Source organism: Pristis pectinata, chromosome 3 (genome assembly GCF_009764475.1).
Source record: "Pristis pectinata isolate sPriPec2 chromosome 3, sPriPec2.1.pri, whole genome shotgun sequence".
NCBI classification, from domain to species: Eukaryota; Metazoa; Chordata; class Chondrichthyes; order Rhinopristiformes; family Pristidae; genus Pristis; species Pristis pectinata.
Window position 1 is genome coordinate 54,214,338 of NC_067407.1, and position 23,955 is coordinate 54,238,292.

Genomic DNA, 23,955 nt, shown 5'->3' on the forward strand with positions numbered 1-23,955 from the left:
AGGCTGAAATCACGGAGACGGGAATACAGTTGGCGGAGGTGGGAAAGGTGTTCTTGGCGGTCACAGCTGGTGATTAGTATGTCATCTAAGTAAATGAACACGAAGTCCAGGTCTCGGCCTACCGCGTCCATCAGCCGCTGGAAAGTCTGCACGGCGTTCTTAAGGCCGAACGGCATTCGAAGGGACTCGAAGAGGCCGAATGGGGTGATAATCGCAGTTTTGGGGACGTCATCCGGGTGGACCGGGATTTGGTGATATCCCCAAACAAGGTCCACCTTGGAGAAGATGCATGCCCCATGTAGGTTCGCCGCGAAGTTCTGGATGTGAGGGATGGGGTAGCGGTCCGGGGTGGTGGCGTCATTCAGCCTGCGGTAGTCGCCGCAGGGCCTCCACCCGCCGGTGGCTTTGGGGACCATGTGCAGGGGGGAGGCCCAGGGGCTGTCTGACTTGCGAATGATCGCAGCTCCTCCATGTGGCGGAACTCTTCCTTTGCCGGGCGGAGATTGTCTGGAGGTAGTCATTGTGCTCGGGCATGAAGGGGTGGCCCTGTGGTAATGATGTGATGCCGCACCCCGTGTTTGGGCATCGAATTTGTAAACTGAGGTGCCAAAACTGATGGGAACTCAGCTCAGAGCTTGGTGAACTTGTTGCCAGACAGGGAAACGGAGACCAGGTGCGGGGCTGGTAGGCTGGCTTCTCCCAGGGGGTAGGTCTGGAAAGTTCTGGAGTGCACAAGCCGCTTCCCTCACAGGTCGACTAACAGGTTGTGGGCCCGAAGGAAATCGGCTCCTAGGAGTGGCCGGGCGACGGCGGCAAGGGTAAAATTCCAGGTAAAACGGCTGTCGCCGAATTGTAATTGAAGTGTACAGGTACCGAAAGTCCATATCGTTGTGCCATTTGCAGCATTGAGTACAGGACCTTGTTGCCTGTTATGAGTGTCGCGGCTGGTCGGGGGCAAAATACTGACCTCTGCTCCAGTATCGACGAGGAAACGACGCCCGGACTGCTTGTCCCAAATGAATAGGAGGCTGTGTTGGCAGCCAGCTGTCGTAGCCATCAGCAGCAGCTGGCCCTGGCGTTTCCCTGAAACTTGCAGGGTGAGCGGCATCGACGGGCCTCCGCGTCCCATCTCTGATGATAGAAACACAGCTGGTCGCCAGTGTCGTCATCTGTGTTTCTGGGGTGTGGTCACTTGGTTGCTGGGACTGGTTTAGGTAGGCGTTGGGCTCGCAGTCTGGCGATTTGGCGGACGGACGACTCGCTCTCGCGTTTGGCCTTCCCGGGTAGCTACCTCACGTGGGTTGCTGAAATCGGCGTCGGGCAACAGCAGGTGAATGTCATCGGGTAGTTGTTCGAGGAAGGCCTGTTCGAACATTAGGCAGGGCTTGTGTCCCTCAGCCAATGCCAGCATCTCGTTCATTAGGGCCGATGGGGATCTGTCCCCCAGGCCATCGAGATGAAGCAGGCAGGCAGCGCGCTCTCGACAGGAGAGGCTGAAGGTCCGAATAAGAAGGTCTTTGAAAGCCGGGTACTTATCCTCCTCCGGAGGAGACTGGATGAAGTCTCCGACCTGGGCGGCTGTCTCCTGGTCCAGAGAGCTGACCACATGGTAGTACTTTGTGGAGTCGGAGGTGATCTGCCGAAGGTGGAACTGTGCTTCAGCCTGGTCGAACCAGACGCTGGGACGAAGCATCCAAAAGGTGGGCAGCTTGAGTGCCACTGCGTTGGCTGCTGCGTTGTCGTCCATTGTGCGGGTCCAAGATCCATTTGGACCGTCGGGGTCACCAATGTAGCGGCTGCTACCGCGATGTGAAAGCAAGACACTAGTCGATGGGCTGCAGAACAAGAACTGATTTATTTTCCCACCTTGCGCGGGCCTTTTAAGAGGAACGGTTCCTGCCCCCGAAAACGGAAAGTGACGTATGTGCTACATCATCAAACTTTTCCCGCGTGCGGATTCTCCCCATTGCTCGGGGAAGACGAAGGCCCAGCGCCATCTTGGGCCTCGCCGCTCCGACGATGTGCGACCCGACCGCCAAGCTGGTTCGCTTGCTCGGACGGTGAGTCGCTACAGTTTGCCTTTTGTAATTGCCTTCCATTAACTTCTACTCAAAATGAGTGCCGAGGTTTCAATGGCCACAGGGACTGAGCATGCAATATGTCTGGTCTCCCAAAGGGTTAAAAGGTATTTAAATTCTTGGTCGTAGGAGGCCTGAGGCCTGCAGAAATCAATTATCTAAACCGGACAGAAAAAATATTCCCCGCAACGTAATATGATAGTGTCAGGCTTTCAATCCAGCTAGCCTCCTTTCACATTTAAATGAAGTAGCAAAATATAATTAGATTGAATGACCCCAGAGCAAAATGAAGGGGAAGTGGGATGACCCTAAGTGCTTTGCTGGAAAACAAACAATTTTATTAGCTGCAACAGCAGCAGAGAATCTCACCAGTCTCCACCATACTCACTTATTTCAACTCAGTTATATTAGAAAGAAGGAACAAATGTGGAATTGGGTAGTCGAAAATCAATAACCCAAAGATGCTGGAAATCTAAAATTAAAACAGGAGAAACCACAACTGACGAAGACTATTTAACCTGAAATGATAACTTGGTTTCTCTTTCTGCAGGTGCTGCCTGACCTGCTGAGTGTTGATGCCATTTTGTGTTAACATTACGATTACATTTTGCTTTTCACAAACTTGGGATATTCCAAATTGCGGACAAAATACTTTGAGATACTATCACGGCATTAAGAGGAATGAATATGTACACAATAAGGAATGCAATGCAGTAATATCCAAATTTTCACTTTTAGTGATTAGTCAGGACACCTAAGATAATGGCCCTGCTCCTCATTGAAATTGCCAAAGGATCTTCTGCGTTCAGGGATGCATCTGGCCAAGTCTCAAATTAATGTCTCATCCAAAGGCAGGCACTACTGACATTGTTGCAGCCCCCAGTACTGCAATGGAGCACCAGCTTGTGACTTGAACCCACTATCTACTGACGCAGTGGTGAGGGTGCAACCCAATGAGCCATGGTTAAGACCAAGTCTGTCATTGATACACAAGTATTATCTGCATTTCAGTTGCGTGACTGGACTGACAAACTGAAGGCCCGGACAAGTAATACAAAGAACATTAGTTCAAACCCGTTGTGGCACAGAGCGCAGAACAGTACCTCTCAGGGACAGGCTCTTTGGCACATGGTGTCTGTGCCGACCCCGATGCCAATCCAAGCCAATCCCATAATGTTTGTAACTGGTCAATATCCCTCCATTCCCAACCTGTTCATGTGCCTCTCTAAATGCCTCTTAAACATTGCTATTGTATCTGCTTCCACCACTTCCCCTGGCAGCGTGTTTCAGGCACCCACCCCTCACCGTGTAAAAAAAACTGCCTCAAATCTCCTTCAAGCTTTCCCCCTCTCACCTTAAACCTATGCCCACCCTGGCAAAACGACTCTACCTACCCTATTGCTACCCCACATAACTTTATAAATCTCTATCAGGTCACCCCTCAGCCTCCGACACTCCACAGAAAACAATCCAAGTTTGTTCAACCTCTCCTTATAGCTAACACTCTCCAATTGAGGCAACATCCTGGTGGGCCTCTTCTGCACCCTCTCTAAAGGCTCCACGTCCTTCTCGTAATGCGGTGACCAGAACTGCACACAGCACTCCAAATGTAGCCTAACCAAAGTTTCATACGACTGCAACATGATTTCCCTACTTTTATACTCAACACCCCAACCGATGAAGGCAAGTATGCCATACGCCCTCTTTACCACCCTATCTACTCATGTTGCTACTTTCAGGGAGCTATGGACATGCACCCCAGGATCCCTACATTAATGCTCCTCAGGGTCCTGGCAACTTGGAAATTTGCATTCAGTTAATAAAATCCAAAAATTAAAAAGTTAATTCTAATAAAAGTAACCACTAAGCTGTCACACTGCCATAAAACCCCATAACAGATTCATCGATAGCTGCCACCCTTACACTGGAGTATGTTACTCCAGTCCCACATTAATATAGTCAACTATCGAAAGTGGTCTGGGAAGCCATTTGGTTGTGTCAGACCACAAGCAAAGAGGCAATAATAGAGGGCATACCTCTCACTTGGAGTGTGTTGGAGCTGAGAACATAGCTGAAGGCAAGGTAGAACTGAACAGCTTCAATTGCCTTTATGTAGCATTGTTAATATAGTAAAACATTCCAGACTCTTCATATGGGTGTCATCAAATGACATCTGACTCAAAGCCACATAGGGAGGCCCGAGGGCAAAAGATCAAAAACTCTGACAAAGAGGTAGGTTTTTGGGAGCAGCTCAAAGGTAGGTGGAAGGAGTGCACCACCTCACCACCAACCCTTCCATTGCCTGTCCAATGAGTCACCCTTGCCCCAAGTGTGTAACAGTCCACGATTTTCACACTGGCCTCATTACATACCTCAGAACTGACAAATCTGGAGTGAAAGCAAGTCATCCTCCATACTGTAAGGCTGCCAGAGAAGGAGATCTAATGGCTATATTCCCACTGTAGGTCAGTGGAGATTGCAGCAGTTAATGATGCAATGAAGGATCAGTCTTCAGATTAAGCTGTGAGCACAGTGAGTGCAGCAGTCTGGATATTAGAGCACATTCAGTTTGATTGGCCCCATAAATAATATTGCTTCTGAGCATTCAGTGTTAATAAATGCTGCTTCTTTGAACAGTGACTGCGATTTTCAAGATGAATACAGTTAAATGAAGGAAATTGCACACATTTTGGGGCATTGTTCTACCTGTTATGGTAGAAGCACAGCAGTTAAACTAACAGACAAGTAATCCAGAGGCCTAGACTAATAATGCAGTTCAAATCTCAAAGCCATTGTGGAATTTAAATTCAACTAATAATCTGGAATTTGGAAAACCAAGCAGCAATGATGATGATACAAAACTTCCAGATTGTTGTAAGAACCCAACTGGTTCATGACTGGCGTTCCTTACCTGGTCTGGCCTCTGTGTGACCTCAGGCACAACCCATGTGGTTAACCCTTAAATGGCCAAGCAAGCTACTTGCTTGAATGTTGCTTTCCAACACCTCCTGAAGGGCAATTAGGGATGGTCAATAAATGCTGGTCTTGCCAGTGACATCCAAATCTCAAAAAAACTAAGTTAAAAAGAAGATTTGGGCAAGCTTGACATAGATAAACAGTGTCAACAACAGTGTTGACAAAATGACGTTATGATGTTCTTGGCCAATAATGAGCAGATGATGTCAGCAATCGGTGTCAAGAAAACATGGACAAGATTATCTTTGGGTTAATGTTGTTTACAACATCACAATGTTGTTCTTTTTTCTGCATAGATAAATTTCTGACAAAAGCAGGGAAGCTCCATTGACCATAAGACACGTTAATGCTACAACTGATGTATGGTGACCAACTTTGGTCAACTAACATTAGAAAGGATGTGAATACCTTAGAGATGGTGCAGAGATTTACTAGAATAGTTCCAGAGATGACGGTTTTCAGCAACAAGGTTTGACTAGAGAAGCGGGGGTTCTTCTCCTAAGAGCAGTGATGGCTGAGAAGAGACTTAACTGAAGTTTACCAGATTACAAATAGTTAAGATTGGGTAAAGAGATTTTAGTCACACATTTAATGATGATTCATGAACCAAAAGACACATTTGAAGTTTAAGGGGAGGCAATGGCCCAGTGATATTATCACTGGATTAATAATCTAGATACCCAGGGGAAAGCCCTGGGACATGGGTTCAAATCCCACATGGTAGATTGCTGCTAAGTTTGAATTTGATTATAAAGTTTTATCCTACTAGCTGCCAGTAGGATCCTTAACATAACAACTCATTAGACATAAACCTATACAGTCCCAGAAGCTTAATTGCTGATACCTGCCCATTAAGCCATTTCAACTTACCCTATCACAGACACTCCCTTTGTCCTGCACATCCCTCCCTCACCTTCATTCCGACTGAAAACTTACTTGCATCTCTCTCTCCCAGTTCTGACAAGGATTGCAGACATGAAACATTGAGTCTTTCCCTTTCCATAGATGCTGCCTGACCAGCTGAGCTTTTCAGTATTTTCTCTTTGTTTCAGATTTCCAGCATCTGCAGTTTTTTTTGATTTTTCATTTAGCATCTTACAAGGTAAGATTCACCTGTGAACCTTCTCTGATGCAGCTTTCATTTTTGTTATACCAAGATTTACATAGAACAGTGCAGCACAATAAAGGCCTTCGGCCCACAATGTTGTGCTGGACCTTTAAACCTCACCTAGGACTATCTAACCCCTCCCTCCCACATATCCCTCTATTTTAATTTCCTGCATATGTTTATCTAGTAATCTCTTGGAAATGACCAATGTACCTGCCTCCACCACTGCCCCAGGCAGCACATTCCATGCCCTAACCACCCTCTGGGTAAAAAACCTTTCTCTGATATCTCCCTTGAACTTCCCACCCACTGCTTTAAAGCCATACCCTCTTGTATTGAGCATTTGGTGCCATGGGAAAGAGGTGCTGGCTGTCCACTTTATCTATTCCTCTTAACATTTTGTACACCTCTATCATGTCTCCTCTCATCCTCCTTCTCTCCAAAGAGTAAAGCCCTCGCCCCCGTAGTCTCTCCTCATAATGCATACACTCTAAACCAGGCAGCATCCTGGTAAATCTCCTCTGCACCCTTTCCAATGCTTCCACATCCTTCCTATAATGAGGCAACTAGAACTGGATACAGTACTCTAAGTGTGGTCTAACCAGAGTTTTATAGAGCTGCATCATTACCTTGCGGCTCTTAAACTCAATCCCTCAATTTATGAAAGCTAACATCCCATAAGCTTTCTTAACTACCCAATCCACCAAAATTTGAATATATTGTTTTCAGATATGATACACAGCCATATGATTTGTTCAGGTCTGTGGATGGCGATGCATTTTTCTCCTGAATGACAATATCACAGAGTACTAATTTCATCCTAGTTTGTAATAGTATGAAATTTGGTTCCTTGAGTACCAATCAATCAAGACCTCCACAATGGCTGATAACCTTGGACTATTGTACAAGCAGCATAGAACATCCTAGTAAATTTTAAACCACATGAAAACAACTCAAATACCAATGTTCACCATTACATACACAGCATTATATTGGGCTACAGTATTAAAACAAACTCAAATAAGATGGATTCAGCAAATGTATCAATAAAATGTGATTAAAAGTTTCACCAAGGTTGAATTTCTTGACTGAATTGTGATGAATTCATTTTATCTCTTGACATACTTGACTTATCAGCTATTCCAGTCCTTCCATAATCCAGTGGTTTTGAACAGCATCAGACGTGTGTTACTTAATTTATGCTTGGAAGGATTTCAGAGAAAACATGCTGCCTGGACCAGGTGTATTTCTATTGATAAGCTGAGGTGAAGCAGCAGCAATTATTGCGGCCATGAATGGGTTCTTCTGGTTTGATTTAAATTACGTCATTGAACATTTTTAAATATCAATGATGGAAGGACAATTATCAATGATGAAAGGACAATTATCACAGATGCAAGGACCTCCAGTTAGCAGATTGGACCATGGCAAAATTCAATACTTATATGTTCACCTTGCTCACACGGTTTATGGTGGTAACTTTCTCACAGTTGCCGTACACATCAGATATTATGCTCTGTCAGTATTACAGATTGAAATACTGCTCTGAAAGCACCCAATACATGACTATGATATATGAGTTTGGCTTTCTCTACCCTCAGTGAACCATCACTGCCTTCTGCTTGGGACTCCAGTGCTTGGGAAGGGTCAGGGAGGTCAAGTCATCCACTGTAAGTGAAGCTCACCAAGGGAAAGCAATGTGATTTGCTTGACAGGCAGGCCTTGAACTTTCAAAATTCTGTAGCTGGTTTTCTTGCAGAGCTGAACAGAAACTGCATCTGATTTTTATATAAATAGTGTCATCTCACAGCCAACAAAGAGAGAATGATTAAGGTAGGAGAACTTTAACACTGAGAAGCCACAACTATTGCTTTTAATTATAAGGTTAGACTTTTCTTTCTAGAAGCCAACAGATGAATACACCTGAAGCCCACTGTAACTTCAGAAAAAGAACATCCTTCATTTGCCTGAGGGGTTATGTCCGTGGGGTCAGGAGAAGTGAACATAACGCACCACAGCAACTGCCCTGGATTATCGCAGATTCTCCGGGAATGAAAGATTAATTAAAGGTTAAGGCCTTTTCTTCTCCCTCAAGTGGAAGTAAATGACTCTGAGGCACAATGGTGCAGCTAGTAGGGCTTCCATCTCTCAGTTCCAGTGACGCAGGTTCAATCCTGACCTTGGGTCCTGTCTGTGTAGAGTCTGCATGTTCTCCCTCTGACCATGTGTGGTTTCCTCCACGTCCCAAAAACATACTGGTAGGTTAATCGGCCACTGTAAGTTGCCCCTAGTGTATGGGTGAGTGGTAGAATCTTGGGGGGGGGGGGGGGGGGGAGTTCATGGGAATGAGAGGGAAATATAAATGGATTAGAATAGAATTTGTGTAAATGGTGCTTGATGGTCAGCATAGACCTGGTGGGCTGAAGGGCCTGCTTCTGCGCTGTTCGACTCTATGCCTATTTCAAAGGAGCAGAGCGGGATATTATGCTGAGAGTTGCCAATATTTATCAAAATTCTAAAAATATTCTGATTATTTTCATGTTGCTTTTGATGGATTCTTGTTGTGAGCAAACTGCAAGAGTCAGTTCAAAAGTATTTCATTGGTTGAAAGGCGCTTTGAGCTGATCTAAAAGGGATATGAAAGGCTATATATAAATGCCACTTTCTTCCTTTGGCCTAAGAATCACAGCGAGAAATCAGTGAGGCTTTAAAAGTTTTCTTTTTTTTTAAAATCTCTGAACATTTATTAGTTAAAACAATAGCGGGAATGGGAACAAAGGCTGCATTGCGAGTTAACATTGACGTCAGTTAATTGATTAATTCACTTTGTGCAGTCACAGAATGGGACAGACTGAATTGGAACACCATGAGCTAGACCCTTCAGGAAACAGTCAACCTGTCACCCCAACCACAGGGGTGGCCTTTAAGCAGCCTGCAAGTTGGCTCCGAGTTCTTCCATTAGGGCCCCAACAGTAGCCAAAAGGTACAGACCTAGTGAATGTACGTATAACAGGTAATTTCCCTTTCAGTCTCTGACCCATCCTCTCCATTCCTACAATTTTAGAGGCAGTCCCAGTTCCAAACTCCTTTGGACATCCAAGGAGCCAATGGTCATAAATCTGAGGTGGGAAGTCAGGCAACAGTAACATTCTTAAGTGGGGCCTGTAACTACACCAGATTCTATACCAGAACATACTATTCTATGTTCAGATATTGTACTGGAAAGCCTCCCAGCAATATTACCTTCTTCATAACCCTGTCATCATCCATGCTGAGTAAAGTGAAGGGTTGTAGGAGGTCTACTCTACTCTTTCTAGTTTCCTTAACAACAGGCAATATACACAAGACAAGCTTCAACATCAGGTTCTGCACTGTGGCTTTGTGGAATCAGTGATACAATGATGAGAAGTTACAATTCATCTTAAAAGTATACCTTATACATACTAGTACATCAGTTTACCTTAACCACCAAGGCAGTGGAGTTCTCATGGCGGTGCAGTGGAGGTCATAGAGAGATGCAGAGAGTAACAGGCCTTTCAGCCCATCAAGTCCACACTAACCATCAACCATGCATTTACACCAATCCTACATTAATCCCATTCTTTATTTTCCCCACATTCTCATCAACTCCCTGCAGATTCTGCAACTCACCTACACTCCAGGAGCAACTTATAGTGGCCTATGACCTACCGGCCTACATGTCTGTAGGATGTGGGAGGAAACCCAAGCAGTCACAGGGAGAATGTGCAAACTCCACACAGACAGCACCCAAGGTCATGATTTGAACCCGGGTCTCCAGCGCTGCAAGGCCATGGCTCCACTAGCTGTGCCACCGCGTAGTGCAAGTATAGCGGTCTGATCAGGCACTACAATGAGTCAAAAGCCAGTTCTTGTACTTCAGTTTGCTCTGGACCCTGACTTTGGCACAGGTTCAAGTCTTTAAAATTACAGAGCAACAACTTTAGTCTGCAACGACCTGCTTAATATGCAGCTCACAACCATTACTACACAACTCCCATTCCTCCCACTCCACAAGACACCACTGAGCACTCTAATAAAACTTAAAGTAATACCGACACAGCAAGTTAAATGCAGCAGTCAGACATGAGTGCCCCCACGGTACTGCACCAGCCTCTGACCCAATGTGCAGACTCAGGAAACCATAAATGCATTCAATTTTCCAAAATGAATTATGGATCACACTCCTTCCCTGTGCAGCTGTGTTTTTAAAAAAATTGTTTGCTATTCATTACCAATAGATCCTCACCACGTCTGAAGATATTGACTGCTCACTGGGATATACCACAGGAACACTGCAAATGTCAGATGAAAAAAAAACACTATTCAGTTGACCTTCACTATGCCAGGAATCACATGGTACAACAACACCATAAAGCTGCTCTACCAGTCACAGTGATCAATCACTGGAATTAATCTATGACAGACCTAAACAAGAGGCGAGGGAAATGTGATGGTGGAGGCCAATGGGAATTAAGGAGCTGATCGCTTACTCCCATCTAGCCTCCTAAATGTCAGGCCTGAAATTACTCACAGGATCAGAAACATGCTTGACCCACTTTGAAAGTGGTCACCAGCTGCCCTTTAGATCCCAGAGCCACACACCTTGTTACTTTGAGTATATGGAAATCCCTGTTGTATCTTTGTCCGCTGTGCACTCAGAAAAGCATATTTCAGATCACAATAACCTGCGTAAAAAGTAATTCTCAACTCCTCTGACTCTGTCATCTCAGGACGATGGAAGCTTACAACACAGGAGGCTGCTTGGTGCACCTGGTATGGGTCAGAATTATGTTAAATGTTAGATCTCCGGTCACAGTTTATGCAGCACTGGAAACAAGTGCCTTGAAATATTCTTTCCACGTGTTACTATGAATCAGTACCAACTGCTTCTACTGTCTCTCTGGATAGACCATTCTATTCAATTCACTCAAACAGTGTTACCATAGGGTTGGCTCCAACAGTTCGGTGGATGCTCTACAAGTCGAGATGAACCACCTTGTAAATATCCCAATACCCTTCTAATAGTCCAGTTGCACAGAGCCCTAATTATACCGTTTAGCTCCAACCTTGTTGGCCAGAATTTTACTCCTCCTCTTCAGGAGGAAGAAACTGCATTGGTAAATATAACCGTGCACAGAACGTTTCCTCCAGAGGAGGAGAAATTGAATTCTGGCTTGTAACAGGGAGGGAATCTGGGCTCTGCAAATGTTTACTGTAAAGTTGTGTACAGCATTTTTAAGAGGCTAGAAACCACAGTAAAGGTCCTTGCACAAGACATCCAGCAAGGATTTATCCACGGGTAGCACTAAGGAGCCAGAGTAAAATCGTCAATGGGAATCAAGAGAAAAACTTTCCATTGGGCTGAAGTCATGCCCAGCACAAAGGAAGGCAGTAATGGTTATTGCAGGCAGACTGCCTGTAAGCCCCAGGAACATTAACACGAGTTTCCCGGTTCACCGGACTTGGCACCAATGATCTTAAGCTTCATCAGCGATCACCTCTCCATCCTAGGGTGAGATTTGGTGTGTTTGCTGATGATTGCAGCATTCTGTTTCAGTTACAACTCCACAGATAAGTAGTTTGCACTGCTAGTCAAGACTGCTAGTGCTGAGGTAAGTAGTTTGCACTGCTAGTCAAGAGTACTAGTAGTGCTCAGGTATGTAGTTTTACACTGCTAGTCAAGACTGGACAATACACTGGTGTGGTGATAAACGGCAAGTTGCATTCAAATTATACAAGTCCAACACAATTGCCATCTCTAGAAGTGAGTGAAGTACTCATTGACTTCCAATGACATTCCAATATTGTATACCCAATCGTCAACATCTTGGGGTTCACCATTTACCAGAAGCTTCAATGAACTAGCCCAATAAATACTGTGGCCAAAGGAGCAAGTTCAAGGCTGCATACCTTTCTGGAATCCCCAAAGTTTCTCCACCATCTCACAAGCTACAAGTCAGCCTCGTGATGGAATATTCTCCACGTGACTGGATACTGCAGCTCCAACACTCGAGGAGCACAAGACTATCCAGGACAAAGCAGCCACTTGATTGGCACCCAATCCACCACCCTAACGATTCAATGCCTCCTCCTCCAAGCATACCAGCACCTGGCAAACCCACAGCCTCATCTGGAGGGAGAATCACAGCAGGCACACAAGAACACTGTCATCTGCAGGTCCCCTAAAAGTCACACGCCATTCTACTGTTTCTCTGCCATTGCTGGGATCAAGATCCTGAACCTCTCTATCTAACGACCTTTATCCCTCACCATTGCACAGGTTCAAGCCGACAGCTCCTCAACAACTCCTCAAGAGCATTTGGGAATGTGAAGTAAACTGACAACCCCATCAGCGAGGCCCACATCCTGCTGAGAAACCCCGAAAACTGTTCTTTGAGCACCTTACAAGTCGGCAGTAAGGTAGCACTGGATTTCCACTCCGTGTGCTATCAAACTGAAACAAGGAGAGACATTGCCTGCAAGGCATGTCACTCCACATTGCTCGGAAGCAGGCTGAGCACTGAAGTTGAATTTATACTGCCAGTTTAGCACAATTACAAAGCTGCAACTGCTTTACAGTAACTATAACAAAGTGCAATGACACTCGCAGTGATATCAGTATAAATATTGTCCTGAACTTCAAAAGCAACCTGATCCTCAATAAGGAATGACATCGCCTCAAGTTTCATGAAAATCAGTGCAAAGTGGGTAACAAAAAAAGTCCAGGGGCATCAGATTAATAAGGAATTCAAAACTGGGCTTTATTTCAGATGTCACATCTATTCTCGGTTCCCAATTCTTCATAAATTGTAAAACTCCTTTTAAGGCAGGAGACCCGATTGGGTGTATCAACTCCAGCTGTTATTGTGTCCAATCATGGGCCCTGGAGAGTGATGCCAGCCCTGGACATCAATGCAGGTGCCCAGGCCCAGACCCCTACATGAGTGTCCCATTCTGTACACCGATGCCCAATCCTGATCCCTGCCACACACACTCCTGAACCTGGCCTCGTCTGTGTTTACAACTATCAGTAAACCCAAGAGCAATGGGCTAAATGTGAGCATGTCGGAATCTGTAAAATCAGGTTTATCAGGTTCTGTGCCTTCCAGTAACATATTTACTGGAGCTACTTGAACCAGGCAGATTTTAACACTGATACATAAAGACCATTCGACAACACTAAACCAGACAGAACAAGGAGAAATGAATCAAAAAATCTTGAAAAAAAGAAATAAACAACCAGAAGAGGAATCCTTTGATTCATCCTCTTACCAAGAGTTAAAGAGCAAACTGATTAAGCTCATTTGCAGGAATCCTTAAAAGAAATTGTTGCAAGACTTTGAGGAGATTTGTCGGTGTTGCCCAAGGGGTCATCAGTCACAGAACCAAAATTACTGTAATCTTAAAGACTGCATATTTGCAATGCACGATGCAGGAAATCCAGCTGGACTGCTTCTCAGGCTTGTATGCAGAATAGGAGGAACTTACTCTCCAAACATTACATCACCCATGCAAACCAAAGGCCTATGCAAATGCAGGAGGATAAATTCAAGTATCCAGGAGGGCATGCAAACCTTTCAGTTTTTATAATTTTTTTACTGAATTGCTAGAAAGCTCATCAGGTAAAACAATGCTATCAAGTGGCAAACAGGGCAAATCTCAAGTGTAATATTGAACAAAATCCTCAATCTTTTATATGTGAATAGTTGTAAAATTGTAGTAAGGTAGGCTGGAATGTTTGGCTGACTAAGGGTTAAAGAATAGCTGATTTGTAAACCACATGTATGCTTGTGTTTCTGTTAACTTCAATAAGAATCTTTGCTTTTGTAAATACCTTAGGAGGTGTTGCAGGATTGAGACAATGTGCAAATCTCTTTGTAACAGTGGCCTTTTTGTACAGTAACCATGAAGGCAATCTGTTTCCATTTGTCACTTAGAAAGCTGAGCCAGAGGTAGCCTGCATTGGCCATTATGTTGGCAGAGACAAGGGGGTAAGCGTGACTCTTTATGAGACTGGAGGTCTACAGGAAGGATGGGGTAGGACTAGGTGTGACTGCAACAATGAGAAGAGAAACAATTGAACGGTGATTGGGGAGGGCTGCCGCATGAATTCCAAGTATGAACAGCAGCCGCAGATTGGTAACAGAGAGGGATTTAACCCAGTGGAATTGGGTCATCTTCAGAGAAGTCTGAGAATCCAGACTACGATCAGGAGATCATGGCAAGAGAAAATGGGTGTGATGTCCTGAAGCAGAATGTGCTGATTATCTAATGCCACTGTTACAGTATTTTCTTTTATAACTAAGAGGAGCTTAATAGTCAAAGTCAAATTTATTGTCATATGCACAAGTACATGTACGCACAGGTGCAATGAAAAGCTTGCAGCAGCATCACTGGCACATAGTATCGGATAAGCAGCATTCATGAGAAAAACATAAATTAAACAAAAAAACAAAAAAAAGAGGCAAGACTTTGCTGGCAGCTAACAGCAACATTGTTTCATACACGAAATCTGACCTTTAATAAACCTCAGCTTAATGCTAAACTTGAACCTGTACCTATAAGGTCTAAGTCAACAAGAACCCATACACTTACACAATATCTGAAAAGATTATCCAATGGGAATTTCTCTGGGGCAGGAAGGGTGAAGAGATAATTTTGTATTTTTACAGGCTCTTCCTTTGGAACAGGGGATGATGTACTGGGAGAAGCAAGTGGGGGTTTGGGGTGGTGCTGGAAGTCGGGTGGGCAGGGAGTGGTGGAGGTGTTGATGACCAGTTGGACTTGCTTCAGTTCCCCTGTGGGCTGGGCCAGCAAAGACCATCTACAGACAGGAGCAAACTCACCTTGTCTGGAGAAGCTCCAGGTTATCATCACAGTCACGTTGTCAGAACCATTTATTTCAAACTAGTATATTGCACAGTTCAGAATGGCAAATCAAATTGATCAATTTTTTTTACTACCTTTCTCAGTGAAGAGAATCAAAAGCGACAAACATTTACGCTCTATTGGCCTGAAGTTATTCATTGCAACTTTAAGATCACAGATAAAACCAGGCATACACAGTGGAGGCTTTCAGCCCATGGTTACCGAGAAGCCAGGCAATTGCTTAATTCATTATAGAATTAATTCTTGAGCTATATTTTAGCTACCAGGCATTTTTTTTTTCTTTTAATAGGCCAGGTTATAGCCACTGTTTAGCAATCAATATTAAAAGCACATTTCATCAGTTGCACATTCTCCTGAGGCTGTCTGCTGACCATTGCTACCACACCCCCATCTCTACACATAAGATAAGATATTAGTCACATATACATCGAAACACACAGTGAAATACATCTTTTGCGTAGAATGTTCTGGGGGCAGCCCGCAAGTGTTGTCACGCTTCCAGCGCCAACATAGCATGTCCACAACTTCCTAACCTGTACGTCTTGGAAAGTGGGAGGAAACCGGAGCACCCGGAGGAAACCCACGCAGACACGGGGAGAACGTACAAACTCCCTTACAGGACAGTGGCCAGAATTGAACCCGGGTCGCCGGTCTGTAATAGCATTACGCTAACCGCTATACTATCGTGCCTGCCCACACCACTTCCCACTACCCACACTCACCACCATTATGTAACAGCAGGCATTGATGTGCTTTCTTAGACATGGCATTAACGTGGCTGGACCAGGACTTCAGCGAGAGTTTGTCTCTGCTCCGATCAGCCTCTCATCGATACAGCAGTGCCTGTGGTGCAATGCCAAGCTCTCCAGAGAATGGGTCCCAATAGAATCTCTGAGCACTCATTGGAGAAGATTTGCCGTGGGTTTCACTGGTTGTTAAGGACACTAATGGCTGGAGGGTCAGTTATCTGTGAGTTAGCCTCTCACTGAAGATCAAGTCTGGGGAAGGAGCTCTGAAGGTCAGGTGGTTTGCTAGTCATTAGAGGATCTGCCCAAACGTATACAAGATATCTTAGATGACAGAAGACACACTTGGGACTGTAGCAACATTAGAATGCACTGTTTGTGCTGTATCAGAGAAATATACACATAGCACAGTATCAGTATGAGACAGGCACTGATCAATGTGAAAACTCAGAACATAACTACAGAATTTAATGTTTTTATATTTGAATAACTGTTAAATATTTATCAAAATTCCTTTATCGATTAATCTATTTAACAGTAATTTGGTTTCCAGGCATAAACGAGAATGCCGAGGAATTTTGATTGCCCACAGTAAAGAATAGTTCCATTGGTTGTGTTAAATAATTAACACAAATAGCATTCTTAATCTTCAATCAAACTCATTTAAGGAAAAACACATGAATTGAATCCATTCAAAAATATGGACAGAAACAGAAACTTTAATGAGGAATGGTGGAAAATACATTATCTATGGAATTCAGGTCCTACTAAATCATATGTGATGACACCATTGCAATGGCGCTATTAGCTGATGTGCCATGCTCTGGTATTGCCTAGGGCTTTTATCTCTGCATTCAAGAGTCTTTCAGAGTCCTACCCCTTCACAAATCTAGTCGCCAGCTATTGAGGCTCACTTCAACCTGTGCTTTCAAGCATTTTCCAAGTCCTCAGTGGTGCAGAGAGCATTGGATGAGCATTCTCATGGTTCCTCTCCTCATCATCCTCATCTATCTCTCTTTTTCCTACCCTTTTTTTTCTCTCCTTACCTTTGACCCATCCCCCAGTGGATCTGCTCTCCCCTCCTCTCCCACACTTGCCTATCACTATCTCTCATTTGCATCCACCTATCACCTTGTGCCCACCCTGCCTCCCGTCTTTTGTCCACCTATCACTGCCCTGCTTTTTCCTCCTATATATTGGGCTTCCCCCTTTTCCTATCTTCAGTCCTGAAGAAGGGTCCTGACCCGAAACGTTGACTGCCTGCAGGATGCTGCCTGGCCTGCTGAGTTCCTCCAGCATCATCATGTTTTTCATCTAGGTTCCAGCATCTGCAGTCCATTGTTTCTCCTATAAAAATAATGCATATGTGAAAGGAACCCCGGCAGCACAGAGGTGTGGCAACTGGTGCAGCTGTCTGACAGTCTGGGCACCTGGGTTTGATCCCGACCTCAGGTGTTGTCTGTGTGGAGTTTGCATGCACTTCCTTCGATTGCATAGAACATTGAACAGTACAGCACAGAACAGGCCCTTTGACCCACAATGTTGTGCCAACACAGCTAATCCCTCCTACCTACAGAATGCCCATATCCCTCCATTTTCCTCTCATTCATGCGCCCATCCAAGCCCCTCTTAAAAGTCCCCAATAAATTTACATCAGGCAATGCATTCCAGGCATTGAGTAAAAGTAAAGTTAGTTCATACTGTTACACAAGGGCAAGCAATGGGATGCCTGAAAGGTGGAATTGAACCACTCTGTCGCTAGACAGCTACAAATTTGAAGCCTGCAGCCCAGAACACTGAGGATCATCCGGGCATTGTTACCTACCGCGACACGAGTATAATGCCAATAAAGGGGGCACCCAGATTTGAACTGGGGACCTCTTGATCTGCAGTCAAATTCTCTGCCAGAGCTATATCCCCAGCCAAGATGACCAACGTGGAGATGCCAGGGAATGAACTCGAGACAGTATTCATGCAAAGCATGCACTCTCCCACTGAGCTAATTCCTCAGTGCCAAACTGCCCATTCCCCATTGCGTGGGTTTATTTTGGTTTACTCCCACGTCACAAAGACGTGCTGATTGTTTAATTAGCTGCTATAATTTACCTCATTGTTGAGGTAAGTGGCAAAAGAACCAAAGGGGAGTTAATGAGCATGCGAGAGAGTAGGCTGCAGCGGAATAGAATTGACAGAATCTCTCTGCTGTAAACCAGTAGGTCCCTGATGGGCTGAATGTCCTCCTTCTGTGCTGAAATAAGAAAGGGTGCTTGACTGGCCTATTTGAGACACAATGGGCTAGAAATTCATTTGCACCATGCCAAAATAATCAGTGCAATGGTGTTCAAAATCACGTTTACATGGAGTGAAGCAACTATCAGCAGATTTCGCAGTGGCTTGACGCTGGTTAGTAACATCATCTGTTCATGTTGGACAAGGTTTTCATGTTTACTTGTATTGTTTATCCAGTGTCAAACTTAGCCAAATGTTTGAGTATGCAGAACATTTCAACCACATTGAATAAATGGTATCTGTCGTAACTCATACAAAACAACTAGAGGCTTAAAACAAAGGGAAAGGGCTACTCACATTAAAACCACTTTCATCACTAGACTGCTGCACTCTACATCTCACAGCTCATTCTGCACAGTGGCGCAGTTGGTTGAGCTGCTACCTCAGATCCAGAGACCTGGGTTCAATCCTGACCTCCGGAGCTGTCGGTGTGCAGTTTGCACGTTCTCCCTGTGACTGTGTGGAATTTCTCTGGGTGCTCAGATTTCTCCCCACATCCTCAAGATATGTGGATTGTTAGATTAATTGGCCACTGTAAATTACCGCTAGTGCAGGTGAGTGGCAGAATCTAAGGGGAACATTGGCAGGTTAATAGGGAACATACTGGGAGAATGGAATTGCTCTAACAAGCCGACATAGACACAATGGACTGAAATCACCTCCTCCTGTGTTGTACGGAAATGCAAGAAAACACAATGTAGACACAAGAGAGACTGCAGATGCTGGAATTCTGGAGCAACACAGAAAATGTTGGAGGAACTCAGCGGGTCAGGCAGCATCTATGGAGGGAAATGGACAGTTGGCGTTTTGGGTCGAGACCCTTTGAGTCCTGATGAAGGGTCTCGAGCGGAAACGTCGACTGTCCATTTCCCTCCATAGATGCTGCTTGACCCACTGAGTTCGTCCAGCATCTTGTGTGTTGCTCTAAATAAAAATATGCACACTGTTCACACTGAAAACTGACCTTTCCTTACATCCTCAAATGGTTACATTCCAATGCCCATTTACCTAGATCTGATTCTCCTCTACATGAATGACGTGGATAAACAAAAGGTGTGTCCATGCGGACGACGGCGCAGGGTGGGTACAAAAGGTTGAGCACACAACACCTCACGGACCAAGGGAGCCATACTTAGAGGAGCATTTGTTTACACGGGGTGCACTCCACAAGGTGGCCCTCGCTCTTATCTGTGACCTTCCACAGATTTGCATAGATATCTGTGCCACTCTCACTGTCAAAGTCAAGGACACCTCACTCACAACGTTACAGCCTCAGGCTTGTTCCAAGTGCAGCAGCTGATATATGCCTCGAGTCACAGTTTGTTGCTCACTGTTGCGTTTAGGAAGTCTCAGACTTCACGCCCTTCACCTTCAGCCCGGGCAGGCAGACTGCCCAGGGGCATTTGCTGCCGGAGATGGTTTCTCCCAAAGTGCAGGCACAAGTGATTGCAGATGCTGGAATCTGGTGCAAAAACAAACAAACTGCTGCAGGAACTCCGCGGGTCAGGCAGCAGCTGTGGAGGCAAAGGGATGGTCGACATTCGGGCTGAGACCCTGCATCAGGACTGAGTGTGCAAAGGGGAGATGGCCAGTTGAAAGAGGTGAGGGGGAGGGTTGAGGCAGGAGCTGGAAATATGATAGGTGAGAAGGGGTTGATGGGCAGATGGAGCCAGGTAGGGGAGGGAGGGGTGGAGATCGTGACAGAGGCTGGGAGGTGATGGGTGGAGACCACAAAGGACTGCAGATTATGGAATCTGATTGGAGAGGAAGGTGGTGAGTGGAACGGGGTAAGGGAGGGATGGTGGGCAGATGGGAACAGTGGAAGGAGGGGAGAGATAGGGGACCCAAGTGCAGCTGCCCAGGGACTACACCTGTAGCCATTTTTAACTCCCAATCGCGATGCACAAATATTAGTTGCAAGGGAATCCATTCTCCCACTTTCTGACTGGGTAGCAGATGGCTGTTCTAATGATCGATTCCCACTATGCCGGCTGCTATCACGACTCCTTCATTTTTTAAACCAGTCACGGCTTACCGCTCATCTTTCTGGAGCCACGCAGGTATGGGGGAGAAGGGCCATCACCTGCTCAAATGGCTGATCGTTGCCCACGCCATTGGTGGCACAGTGGTGCAGCCAGTAGAGCCGCTGCCTCACAGCTCCAGCGGACCCAGGTTCAATCCTGACCTGGGGCCCCTGCCCTTGTGGAGTTTGCGCATTCTTCCCTGTGAACCGCGTGAGGATCCCCAAGAAGCTCTGGCTTCCTCCCACATCCCAAAAACGTGCGAGTTCGTAGGTTAATTGGCCATGGTAAATTCTCCCTGGTGTTGGCAGAGCATGAATGGAAGTGAGGGCAAGGCTGGCGATGTGAGGAAGATTAAATTTAGGAGGACTCACCTTGAATAATCTAGCGAGTTCATTCTGTGTTCTGCCACTGGTCACCAGTGTGAGTTAGGTCCTCCAGCCTGTGTGGCCAATGATAGCCCTGGAGGGTCACCATGACCCCTTGAGGACATCCTTCTTGCAAATAATCTTGCTGAAATACAGAAGTGGCTCCTGATCAACTGGCTGGCCTCTCTAGGCCCCTCTCAGTAAAGCCGAGAGCTTGCTCCCTATCCTTAGGGATCACAAGTCATGGCCATCTATAAGAAAACAGCACTCTCCAGCCCCTAGAAATGTACTGGTGGTGTTGCGTGAGTGTGCCTTTAAGGACTGGCAGACAACTGGCTGCACAGCTAACTCAGGACAGCTGTGAGAAGTTCAACCAGAGGCTTTCAGTAATGCTCACTGCTCCGAAACAGTGTGGTGTACGACAAGACACCGACGATGCTGATTTTAATCGGTGCCAGGTCATACTGCAATCTTTTCAGGATTTTATTTTTTAAAAATCAACATCAATGTCATATTCCCAGCTTTTCTGATGAAGAAACTGAGTGGAATTGTGAAAAGTGAGGAGGATGTGAAGAGGCTTCAATGATATACAGGCAAACTAGGTGAGTGGGCAACAACATGGAAAGACGCATTCTTCACTTTAGTAGTAAAAAAAAAGGAAATGCTGAGTACTTTTTTTTAAAAGATTGGGTAATGTTGATATTCTAAGAGACCTTGGTGAGTGGACACAAGGAAACAAAAGACACACAGGCTACAGGTCAACAGTGAGGAGATACCCATGAGAATGTTCGACCTGCAAGTGCCCTGTGGACTCTGAGCAGAGGTTCAGAGGCTCTCCCTTAAAGAGTCCTGCTTTCTGAAAGGCAGCCCATGGTTTATTTCTACACTGGGAAAATAATTCATTCAAATGCCATTATTTTCAAATCAATGGCTTGCGGAAAGCATCTGATTACCTATAAACATAATCGATGCAGAAAGATTTCCTGTGTTGGCGACGCGCCAATAAACTGCTCAAAAAGAAGTTTCTTTAAAAACACTGATGTCATCACCCAAGATGTTTCTCTACAGGAAAATTTCAGAGGTATGTCCGGGCATCTAAGAAACCAGCTATCAACAGTCAACAAAATAGTCTGACACAGGAAACCTGAATCAAGAAGTCAAAAGACGACATATGTTGGAAGTCTGCAATAGCAACAGAAAAAAAAAGTGCTAGAAATACTCAGCAACTCAGGCAGCATCTGTGGAGACAGAAGTTAGGAAATAGGAGCAGTAGGCCATTTGGCCCCTCAAGCCAGGTCTGTATTTTAGCAAGATCATTTGCTGATCTACTTCAACATCATTCTTCTACCCTATCCCCAGATTCCTTAACCATCCAGAAATCTATCAATATAGTCAATGACTGAGACACCACAGCACTTTTGGATAGAGAAATGAAAGACTTCTCATTTCCGTCCTAAATGGCTCCTAGGCCACAGGAAGCACCCTTCCCACATCCACTCGGTCAAGCCCTCTGAGAATTTTGTATGGTTCAATGAGTTCAGCACTCTTTGTCTTCCGGAGAATCAAGGCCCAGCCTTCTCAACTGAGCTACGTACGAGAGACCCAGAAACAGTCTGGTGCACTCACCCTACCATAAGAATATCCTTTTTAGGTAAGGAAGCCAAAAATGTATGCAATACTCGAGGTGTGATCGCACCAAGGCCCTATGTAATTGTCCTGTTGAAAGTATCCTGACTAGTTGCATCATGGTCTGCTACAGCAATTCAAATGCGCAGGAACACAAGAAGCTACAGAGAGTAGTGGATTCAGCCCAATACGTCATGGGCACATCCCTCCCCATATCTACATGAGGTGCTGCCTCAAGAAGGCAGCATCTATCATCAAAGATCCCCACCATCCAGACCATGCCATCGTCTCGCAGCTACCATCGGGCAGGAGGTGCGGAAGCCTGAAGTCCCACACCACCAGGTTCAAGAACAGCTACTTCCCTTCAACCATTTGGTTCTTGAACCGACCTGCATGACCCTAATCATCACCTCATTATAGCAACACTACGGTCACTTTGCACTGCAATGGACTTCATTTTTTTTAATCTAATTATGTTCTTTCTTGTAAGAATCATGTATAATTTATGTTTTTCTTGTCAATGTTGCATATCTGATGCTTTGTGCCTGTGATGCTGCTGCTGCTAGCAAGTTTTTCATTGCACCTGTGCATACATGTACTTGTGCATATGAGAATAAACTTGACTTTGAAGTAAGACATGCTGACTCCTGTACTCAACTCCTTTTGCAATCAAGGCCAACAAACCATTTGCCTTTCTAACTACTTGTTGCACCTGCACGTTAGCTTTCAGTGAATTGTACACAAATACATCCAAATCCCTCTGAACATCAGCATTAACCAATTTCCCATTCAGTACTCATTCTGTTTTCTAAACTCAAGTGGATAACATATAGTGTACTCTATCTGCCATGAGAGGGGCACAATGGCGCAGCTGGTAGAGCCACCCACAGCACCAGATACCCGGGTTCAATCCTGACCTCTGCTGCCGCCTATGTGGAGTTTGCACGTTCTCCCTTTGACGGTGTGGGTTTTCCCCGGGTGGTCTGGTTTCCTCCCACAATCCAAAGATATGAGGGTCAGTAAGTTAAATGGCCATTCAATTTGCTCCTAGTGTGCAAGTGAGTGGTGGAATCTGGGGAGTTGATAGAATGAAGGGAGAATTGAAAATAGGTTGGCGTGGACTCAGTGGGCTGAAGGATCGGTTTCCGAGCTGTATCTCTTGATGACTCTGTGTTGTTGCCCATTCATTTAGCTCCGTTGAAGCCTCTTCATTTCCTCATCACTGTCCACAATTTCATTCAGTTCCATGTTATTACCAAATGGCATTTAGTCCCCTCTGCTAAATCTTTCATATAGATCGTGAATTGTTAGGGACCCAATCACTGACCCCTGTTGTACCCCAGCACTGATCCCTGTGGTAGCTCACCCACCAGCCTGAGAAACAGAGTCAATATTTGACGTCAATAATGTTTCATCAGAACTTGCTGAACTCTGATGAAAAGTCTGTGACCTGAAACATTCACCCCGTTTCCCTCTCCACAGATGCTGCCTGACCCACTGGGTACTTTCACGTTGCTCTGTTTTTATTTTATTTTAGTAATTCTTACCTTTGTCCTACTGTGGGATGATAAATACATATTGATTTCAGATAAAAGAACACCGCCTTGGAGTGCAACAGATATTTACTGCATTCTGATCTAAAACACAATGAGATTGCTTAAATGGAACATCATGAAAACAGTGCTGTGAACCATACACCAGACACTTGGTTGGTAGGAACACACAAAGTGCTGTGGGCACTCAGCAGATCAGGTGGCATCTATGGAGGGAAATGGGCAGTTGATGTTTCGGGTCAAGACCCTTCATCTGGACTGGACCTGAGTCAACCAGAAA

The 23,955-nt window shown here is 45.1% G+C and overlaps 1 protein-coding gene and 1 non-coding gene across 2 annotated transcripts in view; both read right to left on the minus strand.

Moving 5' to 3' along the window:
* The window catches only part of nos1apa (nitric oxide synthase 1 (neuronal) adaptor protein a), a 318,651-nt gene that overhangs the window by 100,241 nt on the left and 194,455 nt on the right, over window positions 1-23,955 (minus strand). The gene's annotated exons all lie outside the window — the stretch shown is intronic.
* trnastop-uca (transfer RNA opal suppressor (anticodon UCA)) lies at window positions 17,545-17,631 on the minus strand. The gene has a single exon. It is a non-coding gene; the product is annotated as a tRNA-Sec (tRNA).